Consider the following 20,421-nt stretch of genomic DNA (forward strand, 5'->3'; position numbering starts at 1 on the left):
TATATATATATATATATATATATATATATATATATATATATATCGTGCGCATCAAGAAGCATGGCGCTTCTATAGTTTTTTTTTAACAAAATGTAAAAGCATAACAATTATAATAAATGTTAATGTAAACAACGTACTGTTTATAGTACAAAATACAATTTATTATGCAGTTATTAGTTGAGTTTTCCGCTAGATGGTAGCGCCAACAAAGGCTGCGCACAGCCGCCCGGGGCACCACGTGGTCCGCTCTGCGCCAATAACTGCTAAAATAAAAATGTGAACACATACAACAAACCAACCAACGCACCATGTGTTTTTATTGGAAAGAGATCTGGGATTGTTAAAAATATAATGAAAAGCACTGCATGTCAGCATTGTATAATGTATTGTTTTAAAACAGAAAGAAGTTATTACTTTGTTATTTTGCACAATCTTTTTTTACTGATCGCAAAAGTGAAAAGCACCTGATGTATACATCACAGCTGATTTCTCTGAAAGTAGTAGTGTTTTATATAATCAGTTCCGCAGAAATAAGTCTGCGTGAGAGCAGTATGAAAGCGCGAATATCACCTGCATTTTGATGATATATTGATAACTACATGGAACATCAATATATTTCATTCGGTGAAAAGGAAAACGGGAAATCATTTATTTTTTCTAGCAAACCTGGCATTAGGTGATAAATAATCTTAAGAAGGAATGATTTTTTGGAAAAAGCTTTGGGTCCCGAGTCGGGTTGTTCTACAATCTTTCGGTCATAGTATCTTCAAACTTGATGAAGTTAAACGGTTAAATGTTTTCAGCCTATTGAGAAAAAACCTCCAAGTAGTGTGAATACAAGTGCACACTTCAATATTTAACCGCCCATGAAGTCACACATAAGGCTGAATATCATATATGAATATATACGCTTCAGAGATCACATTTAAATTTATCTTTGACAGTAAGGATCCTTCAAAAACACGTATCAATGCCTGAATAATAAATGCATCATTCTGATTCCCTCATGTAATAAATTTTACATTTACTTATATCAAGTTACACAGGATAATGTACGTAACCACTCGCTCATCGTTTTTATAAAAATAGGGGAACTACAAATTAATTTCAAGTTATTTTCACTTATTAAAATATCGCCAGAATTAAGCGTAACAAGCAATGATAATTTATTTATTAATTTTGTTGTAAACAGAATAAATTCATACAATATTTACAATTTTTTTTATTTTTATAGATAAATTTGTCCGATTTTAATTATACTTTATACATTTTCTATCGATAAATTATCAATATTTACCAAAACCTTTAGAACAAGTTCTCAATCTGAGTGATTGGTTAATCAGACATAATGAAAGATTAAAAACTTTTGTCTTGGCTGTTAAAACATATAACAAATTTATTTAATATATGATTTTATATTTTTTATTATATACTATCAACAGATAAACATAATCATTTAGCTTCTAAAAACACACACACTTCTTCATAAAAAAGAATTCTTCGCAGATTTTAGAAAACGTTTCAATTATGACCACAACTTGACATTATCAGTAACCAATTTCTTGTTGAGGAATGCAACAAATTTGCGCGTAGAATACAGAAGCAAATCAATTAAGTGAAACGAGTTCAAAATGAAGTGTTTGAATAAGTTTTCCTAAAATCAAAGAATTTTCATTTTATCAATCTCGTAGATATCCGTATTTAAACGACAAATCAAACAAAATTAATAGTCGTTTTTCCTAAGCGGTATCCCTTATGATAATAAGACGAATTAACTGCTAATCTGCTAAGATTAGAAAACAAAATTTAAATATATCTCTTTTCTAAGAAGGTAAAACTTAACGAAAAATGGCATATAGAAATAAATGAGTACATAAATGTTTATTCATTCAAACTATGAATGTAATTAACATTCAAAGTATATTAATCCATCATAGAGTGGTAAGCAACGCTCTTATTTTTCTTAACTCCTAGTTTTCACTAAATTCAAAAGAAACATTACAATAAAAGTACAATTTTAAATTTTTACATAGATAATATCGTAATCGATACCAGCGATATATTGATCAACGATCTCTGAAATCTACTAAAAGTTAAAATTTTCTAAAAATCTAATCTACTAAAATCTACTTAAAATCTAAGTTAAAATCTACTAAGAGTTAAAATTTATTTAATTTTCTGTCATTAAATATGTTTTCTTACATTAAGAACAATTACAATACAGGTTTATGGTGCTATATGTATGTTTTAATTGATGATAAGCATTACTGGACATTAATTTTTAAGTTTACCATCTAGAAATATCATTTATTAGTTCGTGGAGTAAAACGAAAGGATTCCAACCTTCCTTTAATACAGTAGAAAACTGAAAATAATCAATACCGGATCTTAATGCATCTGTTTGTAAAGAAAGAGTTAAGAGCTACAGCATTTACCCGTTAATTCTTTTTATTCCTTTTTATTCTAAATAGTTTGTTTATGATGCATATATAAAATCAATTACGGTTTGAACTGTTATTGTGTGACTAACTTCTTTTTTTTAATATAACGACAAAAAGGAAATTTATAATGGAAAATAATAATTTTTCATTTGATGAGTTTTCAACTGGAATATATAAACTGGAATATATTAAATTATATGATTTTTATATTGTTGCATATGAATGTGACAAGGACGCAGAAAAATTGTATAACTGCAAGAGAAATCTTCACATTTACTCTGTTGATTACAGTGACTGACTAAATAGTGAACAGCATTATTATTTTTAGAGAAAGAAAAAAAAATCATTCACACTTTTCATATATCTTATTTTAACGTTATAAGAATTATTGTGAAATATTCAGGAATTCTTTTTCATAAACGTAATTAAAACTAAAAAATCAGGTTGTGTAAAAGCTTTTAGTTAAAAAAGCTGACAAACTAAAAAAAAACTAAAAACTAACAAAAAATCCAAGTAGATATTTTTAACTTTGATCGGCTGCTCTTCCCTAAAACTGCCCCAAAAGCATTTTTTTGTGCTACCTGCACTACTACTAAGCTTAAGAAAAAAATAAAAAGATAAGATTTTTTGACTTTTGGAGAAAGGGAAGAATCTGGAGGCTATTGTTTTTAAATGAAATATATATACGCATATACTGGGCTTAATTTAAATGGGATTAAGTTAGAAAAATTTTGAGAAAATTGACCCCCAACGAAACTACCTACTCTATTCCCTGGAGATATTGAGCCCAAACGTTTACCAAAAAATTGCCACATACACACGGGTCTCTGTTCCAAATTTCATAAAAATCGGTTCATCCAGTCAAAAATTATTAAGCTTCAAACACGCCAACAAACGTAAATACGTACATTATCCCGCACTTTTTTTTGGTTTTTTTGCGTCTCTGGATCGTGAAATGAAAAAACCTTACCTCATTTTTTGACTGATTACCATACTTTCCTTCTAGCAGTATAATTCTAGAGCTGTGATACCAGGAAAATAAAACTTAATTGTATTAATTTTTGTTCTTCCACTTTTATCTGTAAATGGTTATATTCAATAATGTTACAACAGCTGTAACCATATAATCCTTATGCGAACAACAAAGATTCACACGTTATTAACAATGTTAAGTAACGTGACAAGTACATCGACTATTTGCAAGCTTTAATGATATTTTCCCCGTATAACAATTTGATAAATAGGATAGATTGTCACGTAATGTATCACCTGATCCCTCTATCTCCTACGACATATTTCATGAATGTGAAAAATTTATTATAACGTCAATTATTTGAGGTTTATTTTCTGAAGGATTTAGAAGGGATTTAATTTTAACTATTTTGTTTCTGTACCGTGGTTTCCAAAACAACCATACATTATATCGGTAGCTTTAACATTAGTAGCGTCACATATACTAGTGTCCAACCGTTTAATCAAATTAAAATAAGCAAAATTCCTAAAATACTTATTTCAGAATTTAATGATATTAGTGAAATACGAGTAGTATTACTAATAATAATAAAATTTACATAACAAAATTTTCCTTGATGTGGTTTGAATTAAACCGTAGAAATCATACCGAATTTATAAGTTTGTTCCGTAATGTTATTCGGTTTATTTTCGTAAATTTCTAATTATTAATATTAATCGGAAATATACTTACTATTCAGTAAGGGTATAAAACCGAAATGTGGTAACCAATAAAATGGGAGCAAACATAATTATAATTAGCGTTGGTTTCAAATAAATTTTTATATTTAAGTTATTTGAAAGAGAAATATTAGGCAGCAAGAGAAGTTAATGAAACATGAATATTCGTTTTCTTTCTTTCTCCTTCCCTTTTACACACTCGTTCACTCTTTCTTTAAGCACGCGCTTTCACATACACATATACTTTCATGAAAGTAACTAAGCATACACCATCACACACCATAATATTCACGTAAATGTTAAGATTCCTTCACATCCCTCGTCTGAAACCCTAATAATGGCAAAACAAAGGAGTTACGTAAATTCTGTAGCTTTGTAAAATTATCTATCCCGCATTAAGTTAAATTTAACTGGATTTCATATCCAACTAAACTGGATTTCAACTCTACACAATGGTAGAGAATTTAAAAGAAGTTCAATAAACTCGTTAATATAGTAACGCACATTATAACTATAGTTTACTTCTTTTTATTTGCTTTTTAAAAACTTAGAATGTTTTTTTTTCATGTTTATCCTCGAATTTTGCATCCTTAATTTAACATACTTCCTAACATTGCCGAATGATGAAATTTTGCACAGTTACTAAGGTCAGGTGACAATACAACATTCCACCATTACGTTTGCAAATTACCCCCCCCCCCCCGTCGCTAACGGTACGGGAGTACATTAAGGGTACGGGTGAAAAAACACTGTAAAATCTGCAAAACGGCTATGCGGGGTTTTTGGGGTCGCAGATCACAATCTGATAGCCGTTTGGCATAAAAAAAATGACAGAAACTTGGTACGGGAGTTTTTGTGGTTTCGAATTTGACAAGAATTCGTCATCACTCTTATATACATACAATGATTTTTGGCAGGCAGTATGTTGAGCTACAGCTCCTTAATTAATAATTTTATTTTATTTATTTATTTAAATGAAATAAAAATTTCACTATTTCGTTATTTCGTGTAGTAAATGTTTGATTAAAATTTGTTTGATATTTTATAAATATGTTAGAAATTTCAATATAAGATTCCACTTGACATCCTGACATCCGACCACCTAGCATCTTTTGAAATCCAAATTAACCTACTAATTAAAGTCATGCAATATATGATAATAATTTTATTAAAGTATGATTAAAAAGTACATATTTTGTAATATTATTTTGTATTTTGTAGGCGTATTAGTATATATTTATAACAGATTACAATATATGCATTATTGTATATTTTCTACAATAAAGCTATTTGAATGATTAAAGGATCAGTTAAGAAATTTATATAGAAATTATTGTTATGAAAGAATCTAAGCCGTTTAATGCTGCTTAAATATAAGGAGGTTTTAATATTATGTAAAATCCTTCAGGTAGGTTGCACACAATTAGAAGTTTGGGTGATACCATTAATTACGCTATAATTAAGGAACGTATTTGTCGGTAAAAATATATTCCCTGAATTTTCTATTTTTAGATGTCCTGAGATCCAATTAAGTTTAAAAATACTATAATCTATTAAATAAAATTCGGAACGGATGTTGATTTTGTTTTCTACAAATCGACCTAACCTAGGGAACCATGAAACTCTCAAGATTGTCTATCTTTCATATCAGGAGAATTGATTCCATTAATTTTTTTAAAATCTGATAAGGAAGGGATACTTCATCAAAATTTTACAGGTGCTTTTTTTAACTGAATAATAAATAATATTAATAAAAAACCATTGGAAATAATATCATACATTTTTTGAAAATAAAGAACAGTTTTATAACCCCCAACTCTAAAAATTTTACAAGTAATTTAACTCCTTTTTAGCTGTAAACTGTTTCAAAATATTGCCAACATTTTTTAAATAATCTTTCTCTACATACAGTTATCAGAGAAGAAATAAACTTCGGCCCTTGTCGGCTGCGTGTGAGAAATATATCTAAAATCTTAAAAATTAGAGTTGAATAAATCTTTCTAACGTTTTACAATTATAATCTGTGTTTCTGAATTGTTTTTAAATTTTTTTTCTAAATAAGATATCAGACTGAAAAGTCGATATCTTATTAAGTAAAACACGATTAGTCAGAAGAAAATACTCCAGAAAATATTGTAGCTCTTTATTTAAATTTTAAATAAATCATAAAAAGTTTCAACTAAAAGAATTCGGGTTTATCAGAATGAAAAAATGAGATAAATTAAAAAAAGGAAATGAGAAGATTAAGACGACTCATACGCAAAATTGTGCTTTCAGAAGATACAAATTAAACTGCAATTACTGTGGTAAATTCGACATTGGCCAGACAGGACGCACATACACTAGCAGACTGAAAGAATTCCTTTATATGCTAAACATAACAACTGAATGAATCAGCGCACCTCATAGAAATAATATAAACACATAAAAATATTAATTGTTTTATTATAAAACTTATCAGATCGAACGCAAAAACCATGAAATTAAACTTAAATGTTTACCAAAACATTCAATTTGACAAAAACATAATTAATAACATAATAAAAATACACATTTTTTTTTAAATACCCTAAAATAACAGATTAAATATATTACCGCATTCAATCATATATATTAAAGAATTTTCATCTTTAAGTTGGTACCACCAACTTTTAGTTGTGTAACTGACACCTATAACTTCAGTAACGAAAGAGCTGTAGAATGGAACTGTTCAAAAAAATATCTACTGGAAACACAGACCTTGTATTTTCAAAAGAAATCTTAATCTCTTCTTTATTTTTCGAAAATTCTTTATTATTTTAAGAACAGAGCGAATATTAGATTTGAAAAAAAAAACAATGTATCACTTAATATCAGGTACATAAATACGGAGAAATCTCATTAATCTTTTGCACCCATTAAGAAATCAGTTAGTGTAATGCATTCTTTGCAGAAGGTAGTGCAACTAGTCATAGCAGCTTAGTGGTTTCTGAATTTTCTAGAAAGATGTAAATTATATATAATTCCCCTCTAAGAATGACTTATTAATTAATTAACCCAGGACAATGTGAAAATTTATTAATTCTGATACAATAGACAATTCTTTCGGACCAATACATAATTTCATGATAATTTATACTTTTCAACATGACATGAAGTGTCAATATGTAAACCAATACACTTAAACCAACACACATATTTAATAATTCTTAGGCTTTGTACTGCAGCTGATTACCACAATTGTGATCTGGCATGATATACAAGCCACTCTCGAATATGTAAAACCGTTTTCAAATAGCATAATTTCCATATAGAGAAAGTGATGAAGTGGTTTTTCCATTTTCTTCTTTACAAAAAGTGAGTCAAAGATATCATTTCACATCGATATGTCATGTCCATCGAAAAGAAATGAATAGAACCGAAACTGGAGAGGAGATGTTCAGTCTTACAAGTGATAATTTCCTTCTATTTACCACAGGAACATCGTTATTCTCGAAGAAATCAGTTCTGGTTAGTGCCTTTTACATGTCAGGTGCTTTACAGCAATGTGCAAAACAACAAACCAATGATCCTTCTATTGCGAAACAAAGAAATTTATGTACTGCGTATACTGAAAAGGTTTATTATAGCATTAAGGACTTTAATATGCCTCTTGAGATGGTGGTGTTATGTAGAAACACATTTTATTAATTTATTAATAAAATATGGTAATATAAATCAGAAAACAAAATTAATTTTTTTCGTGATAACTTTTATAAAATATTACCATAACTCGGGAAATTACAATGTTAAATTATACATAATATAATATATTATTCACAGCTGGTAAAAGTTATTTACTTTACAAACGACAAAACTAAAAAGGAAAAAACAATATATATGTAAAACAAAGCTTTGTGTTTTCTAAACCATTACATTTTTAACAATCATAAATCTTCGCGTGCTTCATGAGGAAAAATTCAAATGTAATGTCGTCTTACTCAGTGAATAATAGGACATAATTTCGCGTGATAGAAGATTGGAATATATATATAGCACAGTAAAATATAGTCGAAAATCATCGCAAAAAATTCCCAAATAAATTACATTACAGACTAGCCGTAAATAAATTATTACAACAAATTTAACAAAACTATTCATTAAAATTCAATAAATTATTATTCAATAAATTAAAATTCATACTTACAAATTATCAGATAGAAAAATAATTATACCTGCAACAAGAAGAGAAAATAATTACTTTAATAAAATAAACGCACTACGAAGTAATATTTCAATACAAGAAAAATAGTATAATTAAAAAAAAAGGATGTAGTAATACAACAAAAACAATTAGGCGATTAATCAGGAAAAACAATAATTAACAACACTAATAAACACAGTTTCTGGCACATGTAAGTTTTACAGAATCCAAATGTAACTTTTATGCCGAATTCAAAAATGAAATTAGAATTTTTCCATCACTCACCGGTTTTGTGTGATAATATTTTTAAAGTATTGGCTTGCGGAAGTATTTTTTTAGGGATAACTTATGTACATAAAAGGATCTTTTAAGTTGATTTCCAACTGAGGGAGGGATACAAACATAACGTTACGAAGCCAACAGCTGTATATGCAAGATGATTCATTTATTGTAGGTTCTGACAGGTCAGCACAGAGCAGTCTTCTCAGTCGTACGAGTAGCGCACCAGTCTTGTTTAAACGCTCTCTATATAGCCATATTCTGTGGTTTCATAAGGCGATTCTGGATGTTCTAAAACCTTTTTAATTATATTGCAATACAATGAAGAAAGTAATTTTACACATAATAATATAATTTTTGTATATATACAACAATTTATCATTAATTATGCGGTGATTTACACTTAAGAGGAAAAAAACTGGTCATCATAATCCATAATCAAGATCTAGTAAATTTGCTAATGCCCAGGCTTCAACATAATTATGAAAAGGTATGGAAGTTATTATTTTCGAGACTAGTTTAACGTTAAATTACTCTCGGAACTAATGATATGTCCTTATAGCTAATTAATGGCTGGCATATTGAAATTGTATGTTATATAAATAAATTAATTTCCCTTATTGAATTTTTCCTAAAAATTAAAATAAAATCTCTTACTGGACCTAGATAGATCATTAGTCTTGTAATTGTTAATAAATGTTTCATTTATTTTAAATATATCATATGTGTGTCTCTATATTTTTCATTTGATAATTTATGGAGGCTTGCTTGTTATCAAAAATTTTGCGTAACTCGTTTTATTATAAATAATGAAGTTTGTGTGTCTAGTTACGTATGAGGTTTTTTTTACATAATATACAATTTGGCGAGATCTCTGCTTGTCTAAAATCTGGCAGAGTAACTCACGTTAAAAGACAGCAGTTGTCAATTTGCATCTATTCATTATTTTCTTAAATTTCAATCATCACTGTCGATAAAAAGCGGCTCTTTTGCATCATTAAAAAACAAATTTGTACTGTTCGTCACCAGACTTTGGCTTAAATTTTAAGAATTCATTCATTATTTTTTTCATCGATTTATCGAATCGATGAATTAGCCTAACTTATAATATTATTTTGGCAATTATGAGAAAAATTTCATTTTTTAACAAAAAAAAAAAAAGGCGATATGAATTGGTAAAAAACGTATCTATAAAATAATCTTCTTTTTATTGCATGCATTATTTTATCTTATTTTTATTGCAGATAAAATAGATTGACCTTTATTTAAACGCATCGAAGTACAAAATGAGAGCAAAATGAGAGTACAAAATGATGGTTTCACAAGAGCGTGAAACCATTTAAAAAATTGTATCCTATTGTATAAAAAGTATTCATTAGTTATCGCGTTAAGTGTATATTCATTTTTTAGATTGATTTTTTTACACTTTTTCCATTTATGCGTAAGTAAAAATCTTTCAAATGTCACTCTATTATTGATATTAAATAATTAAAGCGATGTTATTTCAATATAATTTAAAATTTTTAATCAACGAAAAATGGTATTTTGATGCTTTAGTTCCAACTCATATTAATTTATAAACATTACACGAATTTGAACATTTTTGTTCTGATAACGAACGCTGCAATATTTTATTTTACACTAAAATTATTTAGAATACATCTATATATATATTCTATAATATATTTTTAATACGTATTTTACTTATACACATAAGCGCGCGCGCGCGCGCAATAAATCTATTATTTGGTGACCTATTTCGTTATTAATAACTTATACGTCAACTATATATATTTTATATCAATACAATATTTTACTTGGAATTTTTACCATCAATTTAGTTTCTTAAAAAAAATCGAATATATTTCTATTTGTATCCACAAAAATGAAGAAGTACGTTAATTACTTTATATTTATAAATCACGGTATAGTATTTCGAATAAAAATTTCATTAATTACGAAAAGATTATCACTCTTTAGAGAAATAACTGTCCATGGATTTTATATATATGTTACGGTAAAACCCTGAATACCGGTAAATCTTAAGTTTTACCGGTAAATTCTAACATTTACCAAGTCACTTGGTAAAAGTCCGAAAAAATCTTGAAAACACATTTATTTCGGACCTTTACCAAATAGTTTTGGTCATTATTGACATTTACTATAGACTGTAGGTAAAAGCTGACAATTCTGTAATGAAATCACTCAAAAGTATGAATTTAAAAATGCTCTTCCCAATTTTGGAATTTCAGTACACTGCAGGTGAAAAATGAAACAGGTTTTTTAAAAGATTACAAAAAACTTTATTTTGCTATATAATACTAAGACATTTCAAAAACTTTAACCACAATTAATTAACTTCTTTGTGTACAAATTATTCTTAATAATATTAAATAAAATTCAATCACATTTTCTTAGCAGCATGCTTTTTTAATCATGGTGTTTTGTAAAAGGAAAGACGAATTTTACGATAAACAGAAAACTGGAAGGCTATATTTTAAAAAACAGAATTTTTAGTTATATTTTTTAGGTTTTTTTTATCTTTCCTTAAGTTTTAGAATGTTTTGAACGAACAAAATGACTGTATTTAATGTAAAACGTTCCATTGGGATTCAAAACTTTATTCCCGCAGCAAAAATTGAAAATAAATTGGGTTAAAAACAATCCGGGTGTTAGACCCAGAGTGTGTATTTAAGAGTTAACTATTAATTGATTATTCTCACGTTTGAAACTGATTAATTTTAATGCGATTTTTGAACTGAAATCCCGAAATTCAGAATAGCATTTTTAAATTCATGCTCTTTCCTATTTAGAAGTGATTTCGTCAGAGAATTGTCAACTTTTACCAACAGAATATGGTTATTGTCAACAATGACCAAAACGATTTGGTAAAAGTCCGAATTAAATGTGTTTTCAAGATTTTTTCGGTTACGGTTTTACCGTAACATATATATAAGAATATGGGCGAGTGTTTTATAATCAACGCCCAGCCAAATCTAGTGCAGATAAATTAATTAAAATTTGAATACATGTTTAAAGACTAAAATGGAATAACAATGAAATTTACTCCTTTTTAATTTCTCGATAAAAAATGAAGATATTATCTTGATTTGTGTGTGTGTGTGTGTGTGTGCGCCGGCGCGTGTGTATGTATAATCTTCATGTGAATATCTAAAAATCAATTTCTAGATTTCTTGAAATTCGACGTTAAAAGGGGTGTAGAAAGGTAAAAAATGTTGAACAATGATTGCAAATTTTCCCTATTTTCGACTATACTAAACGAGTTATTCAATAGATTTGGGCTTGTAGATAAATATCTAAAAATAATTTTCCGGTATTCTTGAATTTCGATTTTTTAAGGGGTGTAGCATAACAGGCGGTGGCGGCTCAACCAATACAGCCACTGCTACTGATATTGTATATGCGACGAGACCTGTTTCTTATTACTTGATTAAAAAACATAAAATAAACAAAATTTAAAAAAAACTAGAATCCAAGTACAGTCACCTCCTAGTGCCTGTACTCGGATAATGCTATGAACCAGGAAAAATACATTATCTGTACGAAGGACGGTCAACCAGCTATAATTACTATTTTTAAGATGTAGACCGACTATTTTGAAACCCGCATTCTTCAGATCACTTAAAATTTCTGGTTCTGTCCTGACCAAAATGTTGCTCTGAAAAAGTTACAGTATATAGATATTTTTATAAATTGAACAAGATTTAATTTTTATTTATCATTATTATTCTAAATAATGAGCTTAATGAATACAGGGATTCAGGGGGCAGAGCCCTCTAGCTAAACATTCCCTGATCGCAATGGGAAACACAAATTCCGCGACGGGATTTGTATTCCAGTCGCGGCTGTATGTGTATGTATATACATACACACACACACACACACATGTATAAAGCAACTCGTATACACACACATATATATATACACACGAGTATATATCACTAATTTAACAACTGCTGTTAAAAAACTGTTTTTTGGGATTTTTGCTTAGGTGGAGTTAATACTGCTAAAAATAAGAATAATAAAAAATAAAGTAGGAAAAATCAAAAATGTTTTTCAATTTTTAATTAACAATTATACCAGAAGTGTTTTTTGTTTAATCTTTAAAAACCTAAAAAAAAAAAAACTACTTTCGTCATATAAGATTGTAAATATTTTATGATGTATGGTCAGAATGTGTACATTATGTCTTACCTATCATTTATTCATTTACCACAATAGCGATTTTTTGGGCAAGTTTCCAAAAAAAGGAAAAATAATAGTAGGATAAAACTTCATAAAAGAAATAGTTGTACACAAAATTTAGAATATCTGGTATTTAAAAAAAGTTTGAAATATCATTACATGGTGCAAGAACTGTACATTCAAACCAAAACCAGATTCATTGTATTCTTATAAGTGAAAAATAATAAGAGAGAAAATAATAAAATACGAAATTATAAAATTTTAAAAACAAAAACGAATCGGCAATTACTATACAATTTGTAATGAATGAAAGATAAACACAACAGCATTATTTATTAGTAAACACGATTTAGAGTTCAATATACACCAATCAAAGAATATGGCCATTAATAAAAGCTATCGATTCTAGACAGGAATTATCTGTATAGCAGAAGCTTAATATTCCTAACAGTCAAAACTAGTCAGATCGATTTCAACCATAACAGTTGAAATTTTTTCCTTAAGAACTGGAAATACAAGAAAGTCTGTTCGATAAATTAAACTGGTATGACTCAAACGTGCTTCGAAACTGAATACCAGAAGGAAAGAAATATATGAGACTGAAATCCAGTTTTCATAAAGAAAGAACAAGAAAGACAGAAGCTAGCTACATTGACCATCACACTCTAAAGCAAGCAATAATTTTTTTTTGTACCTGACATATCTCATCTTGTTTTAGTGAAATATTAAAAAAAAAACTGTGTACTTAACCAAGTCTGGTTAAAATAAGTTCATTCTGCGAGTTTCTTAAAACAGAGAAATACAGAAATTGTATAATGGGGGTTTTCTTCAGTTCTGAATTAAACGTAAAGACAATATTATTAATAAAATGCATTTCATCAACTTTAGTTATGTCTACAGTATAAAGGTAGACTCTCTATAATTCATTATCTCACTCACTTAGCCACGAAAATATTACACAATAAAAATTGAAAATATCTCATTAAATTTCTAATATTTACAGAATGGACTTTGCGATTTTTACAAAAATAATATTATAATGAAATTCACTTTACTTTATAAAGTTCGTCTAAAGGAATTCTACAGTCGTATTTTAATGAACGTGATAAGTAAAAATAATATATTTCTCTTTTTCTTTTTTAATGATGAATTAATTCAATAATTTACCACAGAAGCTTTTGAACCAGGTACGTGGGAATATGGAAATGGAATTTTTTCCGTATGTAAAATGCCAAGCCTGACCAGGATTATGTTATACGAAAAATTACGCTCTAAAATATGACACGATCTCGATTTAAGTCTTACTACTTAACCAACAACTGAAGTATCTGCACAAACGTATACTTAAAATTTTCCTTAAAGTTCAATAAATATGGAGGTATAAAATAATTCAAATCGGTAAACAGGTTTTAGATTTCTAAGCAAACATCAAAAGAAATAAAGATCATCAGAAGAATTCTGATTCATATATAAAAATATAGGAAGACTAACTATAACTCCCTTGAGAAATAAATAAAATATGTTGTTTTCCTTATTGTCTTATTTAAGTAGATTAAAGTCGTCAGTATTTTCACAAGTAAAATTCTGAAAATTCAAAGTTTAAGAGAAGATAAACATTAATTAATTAATTTATTTATTTAAACATTAATTAAATTAACATTAATTAATTTAGACAAGAACAAAAAAAAGTAATGAAATGTAGTAGAAATAACAAAGATGGACCACTGAATGTGAAAATAGGAGGAGAAAAGATTATGGAGGTAGAAGAATTTTATTTGGGAAGTAGAATTACTAAAGATGGACGAAGCAGGTGCGATATAAAATGCCGAATAGCACAAGCGAAACGAGCCTTCAGTAAGAAATATAATTTGTTTACATCAAAAATTAATTTAAATGTCAGGAAAAGATTTTTGAAAGTGTATGTTTGGAGTGTCGCTTTATATGGAAGTGAAACTTGGACGATCGGAGTATCTGAGAAGAAAAGATTAGAAGCTTTTGAAACGTGGTGCTATAGGAGAATGTTAAAAATCAGATGGGTGGATAAAGTGACAAATGAAGAGGTATTGCGGCAAATAGATGAAGAAAGAAGCATTTGGAAAAATATAGTTAAAAGAAGAGACAGAATTATAGGCCACATACTAAGGCATCCTGGAATAGTCGCTTTGATATTGGAAGGACAGGTAGAAGGAAAAAATTGTGTAGGCAGGCCACGTTTGGAATATGTAAAACAAATTGTTAGGGATGTAGGATGTGGAGGGTATACTGAAATGAAACGACTAGCACTAGATAGGGAATCTTGGAGAGCTGCATCAAACCAGTGAAATGACTGAAGACAAAAAAAATCGAAAAAATGAATCGTGGCTATTTTTATGTCAAAAGTTTCCAGGATATAAAACTTAATTTTTACAACAGTGAAAAAAGGAAATGCAGTTGTAAATAAAATATGCCTTTGTAAAAAATTAAATATATAAGCAAATACAACATATTTTTTTATTGTTTCCAAGTCTCTTTTTGTAATCATGTTTCTATGACAACAAACCAAATAATATTGAAAAGCAATTTTAAATGTGATTATACAAACGAACTTCGTTGTATAAATAGTATCGATGTAACACAGGTAACATGATAATTAAAACTACCACACTTTTGTAATCAACACCATAGGGGTTGGAAAGAAACCTAATAAAAAGTATACGTAGGTTACTGTAAATCAAAACCTTGCAAGACTTAAATTAAAAAAAAAAAACTGAAACCTACAAATAGCTGGCACAGATTACAAAATAAAAAACAACTAATAGTTTTTTTATTATGTAATCTGCGCCTGTAATAATAATTTTTTATTATTGTATTGTGCACAGTATATTGCTCACAATACAATACAAACATATTGAACTATGTACGATAATATAGGCGCTGGGAAAACACAAATTTCAGTAAGACTAGGCCGAAAGCATGCTACTACTCAACTTAAAAACATCAACTTCTTACGGTTGGAGTTATTATCAAATGTTAAACCGTAGTATTATTATATTATTACTAAATAATAAAATATTAACTGTTAACATAAATAAATGTGCGACTATTAGAACTTCAAGTAAATAATTTATTTATAACTAATAAAAAATACTATATATATATATATATATATATATATATATATATATATATATATATATATATAAAACAAATAATTTATTTTCATTAAAAAGAAAAATTAATTTTCATTATATGAAATTAGACAATTAATAAAGTAATTACTATTGTCTTGGATTTTATTATATTTACTTGGTAAAGTAACGCTGTCGGTCTAAAAATGATCCCACCCCTTCCGTAATTTTTTTTAAACTTTTTGAAGACATAATAATAAAAAAATATTCTACGTTAACAAATCTCTTATAAGTCTTAGTGGGTTTTTTGCAGGATTCTTTTTAACAGAACGGGTTAACATACTACCATGAATTTGTTGCGAGACCTGGTGTATTAGCGAATGAGTTTTTTTTTTTTTTAAAAAAAATGCTTTAAATGGGTTGTTTAAACGTTGGTTTATAAAAAAAAAAAATTTACTTGCGAATGATTTCCATACATTATTCATTTAATCTAATGATCATGTTCGGCCCTAAATCGATCCGTTAAAAACATACATTTAATAAGCTACATATCAAAATTAATGCTTTTTTTAAATGTTGTTCATGCTGAAAGTGTTCATCACAAAATTTTCAAAAAATACTAAAATAAAACAGAAACTTTTTAAATACACAATCAAAAGCTGTTTTTTTTATGAGCCCTTAACAACGAATTACACCACGTTGAATTTACAGGATAAAAATGAAGACTTATAATGCATAATTCTCAATAATGTTCATAGCTAACCTTAAATAAATTTCACCAAAGATAAATTAAAACAAATAAATAAGTTTTCATTTGATAAAAAAAAATCGATTGTTTTGTCAATGTTTTGTAAAATATAATTCTTCAAAAGAAAAGTGTTTTATTTTGTCACGGTTCATGTCGTGACAAATTTCTAAGAAAAAGGATGTTTTAAACATCCGTGGAAAGTAATTTGATCAATACAACTGATCTTCAAAATAGTTAATGTAGAGTTATTAGTCTATCTTTTAACACGCTAGGTATTTCGTTGAAAACCAAATAATAGGCTATGTAAATATAAAAAGTAAAAAAATTCATGTATGTAAGTCAAAACTGGAAAGAGCAGTTTGTTTTCTACATTTTTAATTATGTTATTAAAACATTCCAGCAGTATTAAAGAACAGTTGATATGTGAAGATTGCTTTATTAACTTAACGGTTGTCTTTTTGCAAAACATTTTATAAAATAAATCAAATCACACAAACTTTATAAACTTAATAAAACTTAATGATGCAATGTGATCTATGTGAGTCTAGCAATAATACTAAGTCAAGTGTAAATATAATTAAAGTTTATAGGGGGAAAAACATTTCTATAGAAGAAAATAATAAATATACAAATAAAGTATCTGAAGATGCTTTAAGTTTTTATAAACATTTATTTACATGAATAACAAAAATAAAAAACTTCATTTGAAAGCAGGCTAGTAGTATTGGATGATAATTTTCAAACGTTATGATAAAAAGTGTGTGTAAGTGTGTGTATTCACGCAAACATAGCTCCTGCACACACATACATAAATACATAAACACACACACACAGTTCAGAGAATTTTATGAAAACAGGCTATCAAACCAACAAAAAAAGGAAAAAACAAAAGATGACTGCCGTCAAATATCAAGGGAAAGCTAAAAAAAGCATGAAAGAAAATTTTGCTTACATTGCTAAAGAGCACCATGTGTGTGTATATGTAAGGGTCGATACAGAGAGCAAAAATCAGCACTGTAAAGCAGACAGGACCTTTTATAAAGGAGTATGATAAAAAGTCAATCTGCGTGTAAGATTTCTTTCACACATGGTACAGTTTTATGCTTAAAATTTTCTTTCATTTTGCGCCTTGGATTAAATTAAAACAAAAGCAGTTACATTTAAAATAAAAACTCAGTTCCACTAATCTCTTATAAAATAATAATGCAATGCTAACTTCTACTCTAATAAAATTTATTAGGACAAAAGATAATACAGGACAAATACTCAAACACAGAATACATTCACTAAACAGATATGATGTATCGTGCCTTCGGGTATAAAAAACTAAATTAGTCTTAACTGCACAAGGTTTCTACATTGAGTAAACAGAACACAGTTTCATGCAATGATAAAATCTACGTAAAAGTACTCAACAATAAACTAAACGCGGCATTCGTCGACCATCTCTGAGAAATAGACAACAAATACAGTAACAAAGCACAAACTCGATTTTTAACGAAAAACCTAAAAAGAAAAATTAAAAAATCAACGTAAAAGCTGTTATTGCTTTGCACTTTATAACTGACACCTAATTATAAAATACTGAAAACTGGATTTTTAAAGAAAAAGAAACGTGGTGCCTTTCTTTGATCACTTTTTAATTTTGTAATAACCTATTTTTAAAAGAGATCAGAATCTTTTCCTACTTTATTAGACAGCCACTTCCTCATTATACATTTACTGTGTAACCACCTCCATTTTCACCAGAGGAAAGTAAAAGTTCAGATCACACAAAGGATACACTGCAATCTCCAGTATTTTCAGCATGATTCTATTAGGATCAGCTTTATATCCGCAGAACCGAGTTGTCAAGGATAAGGAAAAGGGTAGATAATAAATTCGATGATCGATCCTCCAAGGAATTGCAATACGAGATAAACAATCTTATTTAGAAGAAATCACAAGATCACCTCTAAGCTGTAAGTGCTCAACCAATCTGTCAGGAGGTTTGGAATCTTTTACCCAAATGGGAACGGTACATTATTGATCAATTATTTTGCGTTGATAGTCATACAAAATATGGGTATCCCAATATATGCCTCCTATTCCGATCTATTCGAAAATTAGGGAAAAGCTGGGACACATAAAAGCAATTATTTATGTCATATTTTAACTTTTTGGTCAACAGGTTTTCGAGGTATGGGAGAAAACTGTTAAGAAATAAGAGTTTAACATCTTTCACCTACAAATCTAATAAACTTTAGAATTTTATATAACTTAAGTATTTTCATCATACTAAAGTTTAATTTTCTACAACCACCCAACCTGACTCCATAGCGTAAGACACCCGCCTTCTGACGATCCCGGTCGCTACACCACCCTAACCGTTCCTAGTCCTGATGGGCTTTACCGGAGGTCATCTTTAAGTCGCTTTTAAATCCCTTTCTAGACAAATACCTCGAAAGACATCTCCATCGGTGTTGAAACTCATCAAATAACAAAAGATGTTTTTCAAACTCACCTAAAACGAATAAAAAACTGAAAACTGATAAAAATTTACAAATTGAGCTATAATAGAATATTAATATCATACCCTCAAAAATTTTTCGCAACATCGCAATTTTGACCTACCATTTCTACGAACTCTACAAAAATGTTCAAAATAACTTTTTTAATTTTGTCTAAAATTTCATGCTATCAATATCCCATATACAGAGATTTTTTTAGCCATTTTCGAGGAATTTATGATAAGCCAAATAAATATTCATCAAAATATAGGTAAAATTACTTACTTAAATACATCATTCGATATTACAAATAAACTCCGTCATCAACATTTTGGACCGACCAATGTACTTTCCTGTTTACCTAGAGCTGCTATAGCAAGACAATAACCGGGACAGTAAAAGTATATTCTTCCAGAAATTAAAAATTCATTCCAGAACAGGTACAGTTCTCTAATGAAACAACCTCACGCATTCAGCAATTTTAATGTAAATCGACTTGGTGGATACTTCTACAAAATACAAACCGTTGAGTTGGATCAATGCTATAAACGTATCAGTGTATAATTAGTTAGTAGTAGTTTACCTCATAAAAAACACCAGAATAACCAAAATTTCATATCGCTTGAAATTATTTCATTTTTTTAAATTTGCTTTTTACAAAACAAATAAATAATCTGAGTAATCTTTTCTATCGTAAATCATTGAAAAAAATGTTCCAAATTAAAAAATCTGAAAATTGTCTGAATAACTGAATAAACATAGAGTTCTTTACATGAACGACTGGATAAACACAATGCACATATCACTGATATTTATAAAAATTCAAAATCTGAAAGCTAAATTATATAAATGATTAATTAAACTGTTTTAAACGGTAGTAAAAACAAATTCTCCATTTTATTATTGTGAAAATATTAAATGTAATTCACTTAAATCAGGAGTAGAATAAAACAATGATAAAATGATATCATAAGAGAAATACAGAGAGACAATACAGAATTAATTTAATCTAAAAATTCAATAACATACAAGTGAGGTTATTGTATCAAAGGAATGAACAACTCCATAAAACCGCAAACTAATTACACAAAATAGATTAGTCTACTCAATATTAAAGCTTTTTCCCTAAACCCAGAATTCTGTTAAACATGTTAGTTAAATGAAATATAATAGTCAAATACTTAAAAAAAAGATTAAAAGGTTTCAATTCAAAACAAAACAATAAAGTTGTAAAAATGCATTGCTTATTTTTATAGATATTAATCAAAACTTTTTGCTTCTTATTTTACTTCAAAAT

At 28.3% G+C, this 20,421-nt stretch overlaps 1 protein-coding gene across 7 annotated transcripts in view; it reads right to left on the reverse strand.

The window, feature by feature from the left end:
- The window catches only part of LOC142319586 (uncharacterized), a 917,667-nt gene that overhangs the window by 446,049 nt on the left and 451,197 nt on the right, over positions 1–20,421 (reverse strand). Inside the window, exon 1 of one of the 7 annotated variants that reach the window (XM_075357045.1) lies at positions 8,299–8,317. The exons of the other annotated variants lie outside the window; for them this stretch is intronic. The gene's annotated coding sequence lies outside the window, so the exon portion shown is untranslated. Of the gene's footprint in view, positions 1–8,298; positions 8,318–20,421 lie in introns of those variants that run through there. 7 annotated transcript variants of the gene reach the window in all.

Source organism: Lycorma delicatula, chromosome 2 (assembly GCF_047948215.1).
Source record: "Lycorma delicatula isolate Av1 chromosome 2, ASM4794821v1, whole genome shotgun sequence".
In the NCBI taxonomy this organism is placed as follows: Eukaryota; Metazoa; Arthropoda; class Insecta; order Hemiptera; family Fulgoridae; genus Lycorma; species Lycorma delicatula.